Below are 11677 nucleotides of genomic sequence, written 5' to 3'. Positions count from 1 at the left end.
TCTAGGGTAGAGCCTTCTGACCTTGATGGAAAAGAACGAGGCCAAGACAGAAAGGTTTGTCTTGGCCTCGTTCTTTTCTCACCGTCTGATCTCTTTCAGCCCCAGCTCACCTTTCAGGGGAACCCAGTTCACATGGCCGCAGGCGGCTACATGGGGGCAAATATGGAAGGACTGGGAAGTGAGTATGATCTGGGTTTATGATGTGAAATCAATATGGTGTGTGAGATGTCTTAGTTCTCCACATATTCACACTCTTAGCCCAGGGCTTGGGCAAACTGTTATCATCTTCATCCTCACATAAATATTTCTCAATAACATCCCGGGCACTATTGCTGATGTAAGTGTTGTGGTGGTGCTGTAAGGACTCAATTTTTTCAAAGCCACCAACTTCCTCTATCTGAAAACAGAGCCTTTTCTTCTCCTGTAAGTTGTCTATCTGGAGGAGATAAGAAATGGTATCAAGGATGATGATGACATCCATGTCTGGGACAGTGAACAGTCTCAGCATTGGCTCCAAGATGCCTGAGTGGGCAAGCAGAGTCAGCTGGCACTGAGAGTCCCCTGTTGCAATTTTAGCCATGGTGCACACCAGCTCTTTCTGGACTTTTAATTGTGCATTCCATAGTAGGTCTACCAAGACAGGCAGCAAGTTACACAAAATCAGCTGCTTGATGTGGTGTCTGGGCCCAGAGGCCACAGCCATGTTGCTCATGGTCCAGTCAGCCAGTGTCTGGATGGAGGACCAGGTGCTTCAGGACCTGGCCCAACACCTTCAACATGCCAGCATCAATGACCATTTGGTACATTCATCTGTTCCAACCACAATGTTGCCCATAGTGTGGAGACAAGGGGTCAAGACACTGAGTTCTGAGCTGGTCATAAGCTCTACAAGCCTGTGCAGGATGCCAGTAGTCACCACATGATGGATGTACTCTTTGCCCCCTCAGTCAGGTAGTAACCTGTCCTGAGGGTCAGTCAACGGGGTCTTCAAGGGAGAGAGAGGGGACAGAGGGGCAAGAGACATGAAGAATGAAGACAAGACTGTCTGATCAATTCTCTAGTCATTGTGGAAAAGTACCAACTTGTAAGTAAATAGCCCAAGATGGCTGCAGAGATGAAAGCGGCTTTCTGCTAGGAATTGGCTCCCAACAGGTTCCCCTTTTTAAGCTCTTCAAAAGAGAAGGCTGGGAAAACTTACGGAAACCATGCCTGTCTTAGATTGGAACAGACCCTAGCCTCCCTTTCCCATCTCTGGACACTCAACAGCCTTTTTTTTTTTTGGTTGAGCTCCTGTCTTAGATTGAGACCTCCCAATTAGGGCCAGAGGCCTTGAGGTGTTCTCCTACCAGGCATTGACTATCTGGTTTAGTGCATAAGTTAAGGGCTATTCCTCATTGGTCTTGATGACAGAGGTTTTGGAGTCCTGTACTTCAGCCTGTGATAATGGACCTGTATGAGTTTCATTTGAATAGTGCTGCAGACGGACCTCAATAGGGGTTCCAGTTATAGGTGAGAGCAAGGAGTTGGCTCGGATGGGTGACAGACACCGACCCAGAGAGAATGTGTATCTGAATGTATTGTCTCCAAATGAGTACCAGTCTTATAATACAGAAGAAAAACAAGAAAGCTAGGTGACTACATCCACCAAGGTACATCGATGCATAATGGTTCTTTACACAAAACAAAGAAAATTCATACATAAAAAGATGGCAGGAGCCAGGCCATGTTTACAACTGAGAGTAGGAACACCCTCAAGATAAATGAAACCACTGTATGTATCTACGCATACACGTATACATTTTTTATTTCAACCTTCATTATAATGAGTAACATCCATTTGCCAGAGGCTGTTTGGTATCAGCCCCTTTGGATTTATGCCCAAATGAGGAACTGGTAAAAGTGTAATACATGATCTACATTGTTTGACAATTTGCCTAGCTTGTTCTCTGATAATTTTAAACATGATCTTTAAAATTTGGGTATTAAGGTGATGTAACTCATTGGCCCTTATGGCCTGATCCAGGTTAGATGGCATCTGATAAAGTCACTCTGGCTACAGAACTGGCTCGATCTGCCTTGTGATTTCTCTCAGAGAGCGGGCCTGGTAGTCCAGTGTGGGCTCTCAGGTGTTCTATAAAAAATTTACATTTTCTCCTCAAAATTACTTGTTGGCACTGTAAAAACAGATCAGCTGCTTCTGAGGAGTGTTTTATTTGCACAGCAGTTTTTAGCAGAGAGATAGACTGAGCTAAATATGAGCTATCTGTGTAAATATTTATGGCTTGATTCAGAAATGCTTGAAACACAGCAATAACAGCATGCAATTCAACCAATTGAGCTGACACTGATGATGTAGCAAAGTTGATTCCCTGACTTGATCTTTAAAGGCATAAGCAGCTGTTCCTAATGAGGAACCACCAGTGAAGACTAGCAATGCTTTTTCTATAGGTGCATGTGCGGTGCGAGACAGAAAAATGAATTCATAGCGATTACAAAACTGAACCAATTTGTCTGGCAGATAATGATTATCTGGCCAGCAAATGAGGTACATGCAATAGACCAAACGTCAGAATTTTGCATAAGCCAATCAAGCTGATGGCTTGTATATTGTTGCACTATGATATCAGGGTCTTTTACAAAATATTTCTATTATCTCTGCCTAATATAATCATATCAGCTACAGCCACATAGTACGGATAAAGAACATTCTTAGGAGATAAGGGAAGATAAGCCCATAATATGGGTGCAATTTGGCAAAAAACTGCAGCAGGAGTTGATTTGGTGATAAAGGAAATAGAAAGGCTTAGAATAATTACTATGAGTTACAAATTGGGATGGAATAGCACTCTCAACCTTCTGCAAGGCTTTTCTACCATCCTCTGTTAGAGCCCTGTCAGACTTTGGGTCAGCATCTCCCTGGAGAATATCAAGCAGAAGCTTCAACTCTCCTATAGTAAGTTTTCAATATGGACATAGCCAATTGATATCTCCCAATAATTTTTAAAAATCATTAAGTGTTTTAAGGGAATCAGTTCTAAAAGTGGCCTTACTATTAATAATATGTAGAGCATTAATCTGAAATCCTAAATAAGTATAGGGATCTTGTAACTGTACTTTTTCTGTTGCTATTTGTAACCCTGCAGTCTATAAAGCTGTTTTAAGATCATCAAAACACTAGAGTACCTGTCTTCCATCTTTTCCTGCTATTAAGATATCATCCATGTAATGTCATGTAGATTTGTTTCCATATGGTTCTAATGTCATCTATGGCAGAGGTCACAACTATTTGGCACAAGGTAGGGCTATTAGCTATACCCTGAGGCAAGACCTTGCACTGATATCTCTTCATAGGTTCTCTAAAGTTTATAGCAGGAACACTAAAGGGAAAGTGCTTTCGGTCTTCAGGATGCAAGGTAATGCTAAAAATACAATCTTTTAAATGTATAACTATCTTATAATAGCCCAAAGGTATGGCCACAGGTGTGGGCATCCCAGGTTGTAAGGCTTCCATCAGAATCATTGTCACATTAACAGCCCTCAAGTCTTGTAACAATCTCCACTTTCCTGATTTTTTCTTGATGACAAATATTGGGGTATTCCAGAGAGAGTTACTCTCTTTTAAATGTCCTGCCTGTAATTGCTCCTGCACTTTGGCAGCTTGTAACTTTTCAGTGTGAGGGACCACTGATCTACCCAGATGGGTGAGTCACCCTTCCAGGTGATGGGATCAGCACAATGCCCTGGGGGTGCAGCTGAATCAACAGCCCCCATCAAAAATACCCTATGCCTCTTCTTCCAGTGTTGGCAAAGGCCTCAATAGGATGAGTAGTCCCATCTTCATTTTTCCCCTAAACCTTTCCCTGGGGAAAACCCAGAGTTTATCACCTGAGCTGTGATTACTTCACTGGGGCTGCAAATAATCAGTCCAAACTGGGATAACAGATCTCAGCCCCAGATTAATGGGAAAGCCCGGGATGACATATGGTTGTATATTTCCTGTATTTACTTCTTTATCTTTCCACTTCAGCACCTTAGAGCTTTGTTTTAGATTTTGACTTTGGCCAATACCCATTTAAAATGTAAATGAAGAAAACATCTAATAAGAAATTGAAAAAAAGAAAGAAAAGAAAAGAAAAAAAAAAGATTTGTCAAGGTTAGGGCCAGAGGCCAGATGGCAGGCCAATCACTTTGTTTTATAATAGTCACATAGACCCCTGTATCAACCAAGCCTCGGAATACCTTTCCATCAAGCTGTACTGTCATAATAGGTTTTTGTTTAACTATAGGTTGCACCCAGTATGTATCAGAAGAACCAAATCCTTGATCCCCTCTCTTAGGACTCTTATACTTGTGATTAGTAGGGAGCAATGGAAGTAACAACAGCTGAGCTATCCTCCTTCCCGTGGGGATGGTGACTATATTATGTATTGCCTTGGCCATTACCTTAATCTCTCCTTGATAATCATTGTCTATAATACCAGGAACAATTTGTAGTCCCTGCATGGTAGGTAGCACTGCTTCTTCCCACTATCAGACCAAACACATTTGGATAGAGCGGTCCGAACACTCTGGTAGGGAGAACCTGAGGTCCCATTTCTGGGGTTAGTACTGTGTGGGTGGCAGAACTGAGGTCTAGTCCTATGCTTCCTGGGGTTGCTCAACTAAGTTCTGAAAGGGGTGGTTGCTGCTCGTTGGCATGAAGCTGACCACCCCATAAGCCTGTTTTGGCTTGTGTTGGTTTGGGGCCTGGGGCTGGCCCCTGTTCCCGTTTCCCTGATTAGGGAAAAGGGTTTTCCCTTGTGTATCTGTCTTGGATCTACACTCATTAGGCTAAGGTTTTCCGAGTTTGCAACTCGGACATAGCCCAGGCTGTTTCCCAGGCTGTCTCTAAATTGATTCGTTTCCTGCCCTGCAATTTTTTTGCAAAGTGTACATACTTGCCACACTTAAAACATGCCTTTTTGTTTCTACTTGCCAAGAAGTCTCTTACTGATTGTCCTTTCATGGAAGCCACCATAGCTAAGCCCAGTTAGTAGGAGGGCCCTATGTCAGAACAGAGTCTGATGTACCCAGTGAGGTCTGTCTTCTTCCTGTAGGGACTAATGGCTGCTTGACAGGCAGGATTGGCGTTTTCAAATGTAAGCTGTTTCACATAGTCTGCACCTGCCTCTGCATTACCAAAAATCCTCCCTGCTGTTGTCATCAGTCAGAACAAAATCAGAAAATCATTCAGCAGGCCCTTGTCTTGACTGCTGTCAAAGATGCACCAGTGTCTCCTTTTACCGGGAGTTTATGCCAAGTCTTCATAACTGAGTTTTGAATTTAAGTGAATAAGCCTGGGTCATATTGCATCTGGTCATCACTTGAAGTGAATTGCACTAAGGCAACAAAGGACCAAGCATTGCCTGCCTGGGTATGCCTCCTACCTATCTCTTTACAATTCTCACGTTACTCTCATTTCCAGATAAGAGGGTCACCACTGCTAAGAACTGCTCTCAGTAGGGTATTTCAAACTCCCGGTAAAAGGAGACCCTGGTGCATCTTTGACAGCAGTCAAGACAAGGGCCTGCTGAATGATTTTCTGATTTTGTTCTGACTGATGACAACAGCAGGGAGGATTTTCAAGCCACTCCTCTGCAGCAGATTCCAAGATTGCAAGAGTTAAAGGAGCAGTGGTGCCATATTGTGACAATGCATTTTTTAAAATTTGTTAATGTGTGTGTGATGTCTCCAAGCAACCCATTGAGTGTCTATGGTCTCTGATACAGGAAAAGCCTCAGCCTCTCCCTCCTCTGGGCGATCTGTGGCTGATGAACAGTCCTGATGTTCTTCCTCTAATTCTGTTTGTCATTTTAGGGCTGAGATTTTATCCTGCAATTCCTTTCTAAGGTCCAAAACAGCCATCCCCAGGATACCATCAGGTGGTCCAGGGGGTGCAGATGGAGGAGATCTCTGAAAGGAGAGCCATTCATGGTAGTAATATTTGGTCACCTCTTCCTCCAGGTCATCCCTGACTCAGACAAATCATCATCATCCTCTAACTGTATTTTGGATCTCAATTTAGTATATATGCATTTTATCTTTTTTTTTTTTTTTGAACAGTTGAGTCATTTTTCTCTGTGAGCCGAGTGCTGCTATTTGATTTTGTTTCCTTCCCTCTTGGATTTTTTTTTTTTTGTCTGTAACATATGTTCTGAATTTGGGGACCCATTGGGTGACCTTTGAGAGGTCGATCCTTTATCATCACCACTACCTAGAGAAATTGAATCTATTTCCTCATTAGAGGAATCAATCTTATCTTTTGTCCTTTTCTTTCCTTTTCCTCTCTTTTCTCTGTCTTTTAAAATTTTCTCGCCCTCTTCAACAACCGCTGCTATCGATGGATACTTGGTTGAGATCATTTCGTTTATCAAGTTCCAATATGAAAAGGCAGTGACTAGGACCTTTTCAGGCCCAAGTGTCCTGTAAAAATCTTTAAGTGCATCTCCAACTCTGTGCCATCTTTTTTTTTCATCAATGGTTCGTTCTTGAGGAACCCAGGGACAACTTTTTAATAAAATAAAAAATGACAATAAATGCTGAATTTTTACTTTTACTTCTCATGTCTTTAAAGCCTTTCTCATTTGTTCCATATATACTTTATGCTGATTTATTTCTTGCCCCATTTTTGTTACTATGACTCACCAGTCTCAACACAGCAGGTTTTCATGCTGATCACCTTTGTTTCATTTTTTAAGTTTTGGTTGACCCTTCTTCCAGTAACGTCCCTCACAGGGTCTCTTGTCCTCACTGTCCCACATTGGGCACCAGATGACCTGTCCTGTGGGTCAGTCAATGGATTCTGCAAGGGAAAGAGTAGGGATGGAAGAATGGAGACAAGACAGTCTGTCTGATCAAGTCTCTCATCAGGGTGGAAAAGTACCAACTTGTAAGTAAATAACCTAAGATGGCTACAGAGATGATAGCCGCTTTCTGCTAGGAGTCAGCTCCCCACAAGGTAGACAGGGCCCAGCAGGTATCTGAGAGGATTTCATTATCATGATGCAGCAGGAGTTGACAGAGGGTAGATAGCATCTACCTCACAGCATCCTCACAAGGGTGTAGATTTTTGTTTCAGCATAAATTGGACAAAGTCCATGTGATGTTCCAAAGAAAATGTGATTGGTTTGTTTTTTGAAATAGGTTTATTAGGTAGGTGCGGGATAGCATTATTGGAAATGACATGGTCTCTGAATTCTACAAAGTCACCACTGATATTCCCAAGGGCCCACACAGCCTGCTTAGACATGATCCAGTATGGGGGAACAGAGGAGTTCAATCAGGGGCTCCTTTCACAGCAGCTTGAGTTTGCTCTGAAGTTCCTGAGGCAATGTTGGTGAGTGCCCATGCAACCGCCAATTGCAGGTTGGGGAGAGGTGCTACCTTCAGGAAGTCCATCAGCTTGGGAATGAGTCCTGCCTCAATAATCAAATTTAGAGGAGGGTAATTATCCTGAGATATCATTTCCCTGGTAGCCTAGGTGGCAAGGAAACACAGAAGCGTATCTGAACTATTCACCCCTTGAATGATGAGGTCCAGAGTGAAGTTGGTCTCTTTGACTACTACTTAAGAAACTACATCACTGGAAAATAGATCGATATTTCTTCTCTTTGGCACCTTCTCATCTTTCCTGGTCTTCCAGAGTTGTAGGCCAGAAGCAACCATCTGTTGTCACTGGAAAGACATTTTTTTTTTTTTTTTTTTTGCCTCAGTACTTTTATTTCTTCAACCTCTCTTCTGGAGCCTCTAGGTCACCATATTGACTGGAGAAAAGACACCACCTACAGAGAGCTGCTCATAGCTAGGCAATATCTTATGTGGGGTCCTTAGAATGGGTGTGGCCTCTGGTAAAGCAGCCAGAGTTGTGGAGACTTAACCACAATTAGTTTGTCTTTAGTTGAATTCTTTATTTGGTTACATGTTGTGGGAAATACCTAGAGCTAGCCCCTGTGACTGGTAATCTCACTCCCTCTGCCTTTCAGCCTGCCAACTTGTCAGCCCTGCTAGGCCACATGGCTCCCAGCAGGCTATCTCTCAGTCTAGGGCTCCCCTGAGTTCCTGTTGCTTCCACACAACACCACCATACACCCCTGGTTAGCCATCTCAACACCTAATTAACGGATAGAATCAAGACTCTTAATGCCTAATTAGCCGATCAGATTTATTTATCAATAATAACACAATTTACAAGATGCCAATACAATAGTTACAGGGCCAAATGGTAATGAGAAAGCTTTAACACAATTATTCTAACCTTTTGATAACACCACATAAGCCTCCATTCTGGTTCTCCCTCTCTTCCTCAGACCTCTCTCTGTCTTCCTCAGTTCCTTGCTCCACCTCCATCCTCCTGTCCAATCAAAAATCTCCCACTGCCATAAGGTGATTGGACAGAGAAAATTCTGCAACCTTTCTTTCTTTCTTTCTTTCTTTCTTTCTTTCTTTCTTTCTTTCTTTCTTTCTTTCTTTCTTTCTTTCTTTCTTTCTTTCTTTTTCTCCCTTTCTCCCTTTCTCCCTTTCTCCCTTTCTCCCTTTCTCCCTTTCTCCCTTCCTTCCTTCCTTCCTTCCTTCCTTTCTAAAAAGACTTTCTCTCAAAATATATATTGAGCACACCTAATGCCATTTTGTAAATTATTTGGTATCAGATAAACTTAACACCCAGTCCAACATTTTTGCCAATAAAATTGAACACTGTCCTCTATCCTGACTTAAAAGACTATAGTTCTGCATCTGGAAACTATCCTCTCAGATCTGCTCCTTTCAAAGTAAAAAGCCTGGGTTGGCTAGGAGACTATGTAGCTTTTCAACCCCATCAGAAATCCAAGAACAGCTGATATTAACTGAAAATATATAGGAAGCCTAACACAGCTTCCAAAACTTAGCCAGTTATGGAGACCGCTGATCACCTGGACAGTCCCTTACTTCAATACATTGGAGCATCTGTCTTCAGATTACTGACCAGAGTCATCTGATAGACTTAGAGAAACAGGAATGTTAAGGACTAGGCTACGCTTTCTTGGCAGAAGCTGTCCTAACCTATAACTGTGTCCTTTCTTTGGACAATATTATATCTGTAGATGAAATGAGGCAAATCTTGCCTAATGGTGTTTCACCACAACTGGAGTACTCAAAGATTCTCAATTTCTTCTTTGAATCCAAGATAGGGAAAGCTGTCAGGAGTCTAGTCTAGTCTCAACAACAAGTGAATAAATAACGTTAAATGTCACATTCTGTGGATTTCTGATGTTTTTGAAAACCAACTATCTATGTAAAGTAATCTGGACTGTCGTCTGGTTACAACTCTTAGCTATTTCTAGTTAAAATCTTGAAAACACACTAACAATAAACTCAGAGCCATGAATTTGCTATTTAGCCTTAAACTCACAGACTTAAACATCTCAGATCTGTTTATAATAGCAGCAAAAGAAGGACTGGGTCTAAGCCCTGTACTTTCAATATTTAGTATCAATAGAAGAAATTTATACGAATGATAACCTTCATTTTGTATCAAAATAAATTCTGTATCAAATAAGAACTTATGACTTGAATTTAGTAACAATTATAAAGATTTCTACTAAATGAGATTATGGCTATACAATCAATTCTAGCTATTTCCTCCCTGTTCCAAATATGACCTTTTCTACATTCCCTAGAAAGAAAACCTATTTTATATGTTTATTTTTTTTTATTATTTCCTTTATTTACATTTCAAATGTTATCCCCTTTCCTAGTTTCCTCTCCGAAAATCCCCTTTCCTCCCACCCTCTGCTCCCCAACCAACACACTCCCGCCTCCTGGCCCTGGCATTCCCCTATACTGGGGCATAGAACCTTCACAAGACCAAGGGCCTCTCCTCCCATTGATGGCCGACTAGGTCATCCTCTGCTACATATGCAGTTAGAGACACCAGTCCCATCAAGTGATATCTTTAACTGGTGGTTTAGTCCCGGGGCTGCAAACCCCTTCAGCTCCCTGTGTACTTTCTCTAGCTCCTTCATTGGGGACCCTGTGCTCAGTCCAATGGATGGCTGTGAGCATCCACTTCTGTATTTGCCAGACACACGCAGAGCCTCTCAGGAGACCACTATATCAGGCTCCTGTCAGTATAATCTTGTTGGCATCTGCAGTAGTGTCTGGATTTGGTGGTTGTTTATGGGATGGATCCCCAGATAGGGCAGACTCTGGATGATCATTCCATCAGATGCTGCTCTGAACTTTGTTTCTGTAACTCCTTCCATGGGGATTTTGTTCTCACTTCTAAGAAGGATTGAAGTATCCACACTTTGGTCTTCCTTCTTCTTGAGTTTCATGTGTTTTGCAAATTGTGTCTTAGGTTTTCTGAGTTTCTGGGCTAATATCCACTTACCAGTGAGCGCATATCATGTGTGTTCTTTGTGATTGGATTATCTCACTCAGGATGATATCCTCTAGAGCCATCCATTTGCCTAAGAATTTCATAAATTCATTGTTTTTTAAAAAAATGTTTTCCTTTTTAAAAAAATGTTTTAATTAGGTATTTTGTGGAAAGCCGCTCCCACATTCGCCATTACAAGATGGCACATGAGCTGGGTGTTTGAACAAGTAAAAAGGCTTACTGCACATGTCTCTGGATAGTCCCTGTCCGCGAGGACATACATCCGTTAAGTACGTTATCTTGTCCGTTTGGAAATGGCCCTGTGAGGATGCGCCACGTCAGAGGCGGGACAAAAATTCTATATAAGGCACAGGGCTGGGTTCCTCAGAGTCTTCGCATCCGTGTGTAAGCTTATGCTCTCCCTCTCAAGATGCATTAAAGCTTGGCTGCAGAAGGATCCTACTTGTGTGCCGTGTCGTTCTTGCTGGTCGAGTCGGACGCGCGCAAGAAGTGGTGCCGAAAACCCGGGACTTCGAGACATCGTTCGCACCACCGGAGACCCCTCAGCGTTGAGGTGGATTCAGAACTGCAGTGGACTCCGCCCGGAGAGGTGTGTCGGATTTTTTTCTAATCTTGGTCTTCAACTGTCTCCACCTTGGGAGGGTTTGCCCGAGGCGGCGGTGTTAGTGATCGGAGTCTTCTTCCTTTTCTTCCTGGTGTTGTATTGTTGAGGGTTGCGGATAAGTCCGACGTAGATAAGCGGCCCTGCGACCGTTGACATTTCGGCCGTTGATCTCCTGTCAAATCTCCTGTCAAATCTCCTGTCAAATCTCCTGTCAGATCTCCTGTCAGATCTCCTGTCAGACGGACGTAGATAAGCCGCGAGGAGGTAGAAATCTGCCGTGCTACGTAAGTCGGGTGTAGATAAACCGCAGGCACCATCTACAATGGGTTCGTCCCAATCTGTGGTTCAAGCCCTTGATAACCTTCTTAAACAAAGGGACATTAAGATTGCACCCCGCACACTTAAAAATTTTGTGAAGGAAGTTGACCGTGTGGCGCCATGGTACGCCTGCTCCGGATCACTTTCCCGCGCCTCGTGGAAAAAATTGGGAAAAGATCTAGATAGAAAACTGTTAGAGGACGATCTTCACCCTGGGACCAAGGCCATTTGGAAGATGGTTAACAACTGTCTAGAGGATGAAACCTGCGGTCCAGTAAGACAGGAAGGCCAGCACACGTTAGAATCAGTCCAAGATAGCATGTCAGAAACCGAGCGGAGTG

At 42.8% G+C, this 11677-nt stretch overlaps 2 pseudogenes; both read right to left on the bottom strand.

The window, feature by feature from the left end:
- Positions 1–208: 208 nt before the first annotated feature.
- LOC110297940 (importin subunit alpha-8 pseudogene) lies at positions 209–6709 on the bottom strand (annotated as a pseudogene).
- Positions 6710–6975: 266 nt separating this feature from the next.
- LOC147003234 (importin subunit alpha-8 pseudogene) lies at positions 6976–10934 on the bottom strand (annotated as a pseudogene).
- Positions 10935–11677: the final 743 nt, after the last annotated feature.

Source organism: Mus caroli, unplaced genomic scaffold (genome assembly GCF_978045245.1).
Source record: "Mus caroli unplaced genomic scaffold, Mus_caroli_1 scaffold_8, whole genome shotgun sequence".
Taxonomy (NCBI): Eukaryota; Metazoa; Chordata; class Mammalia; order Rodentia; family Muridae; genus Mus; species Mus caroli.
The sequence above is the reverse complement of the archived record's forward strand: the minus strand, read 5'-3'. Positions and strand labels throughout refer to the sequence as shown.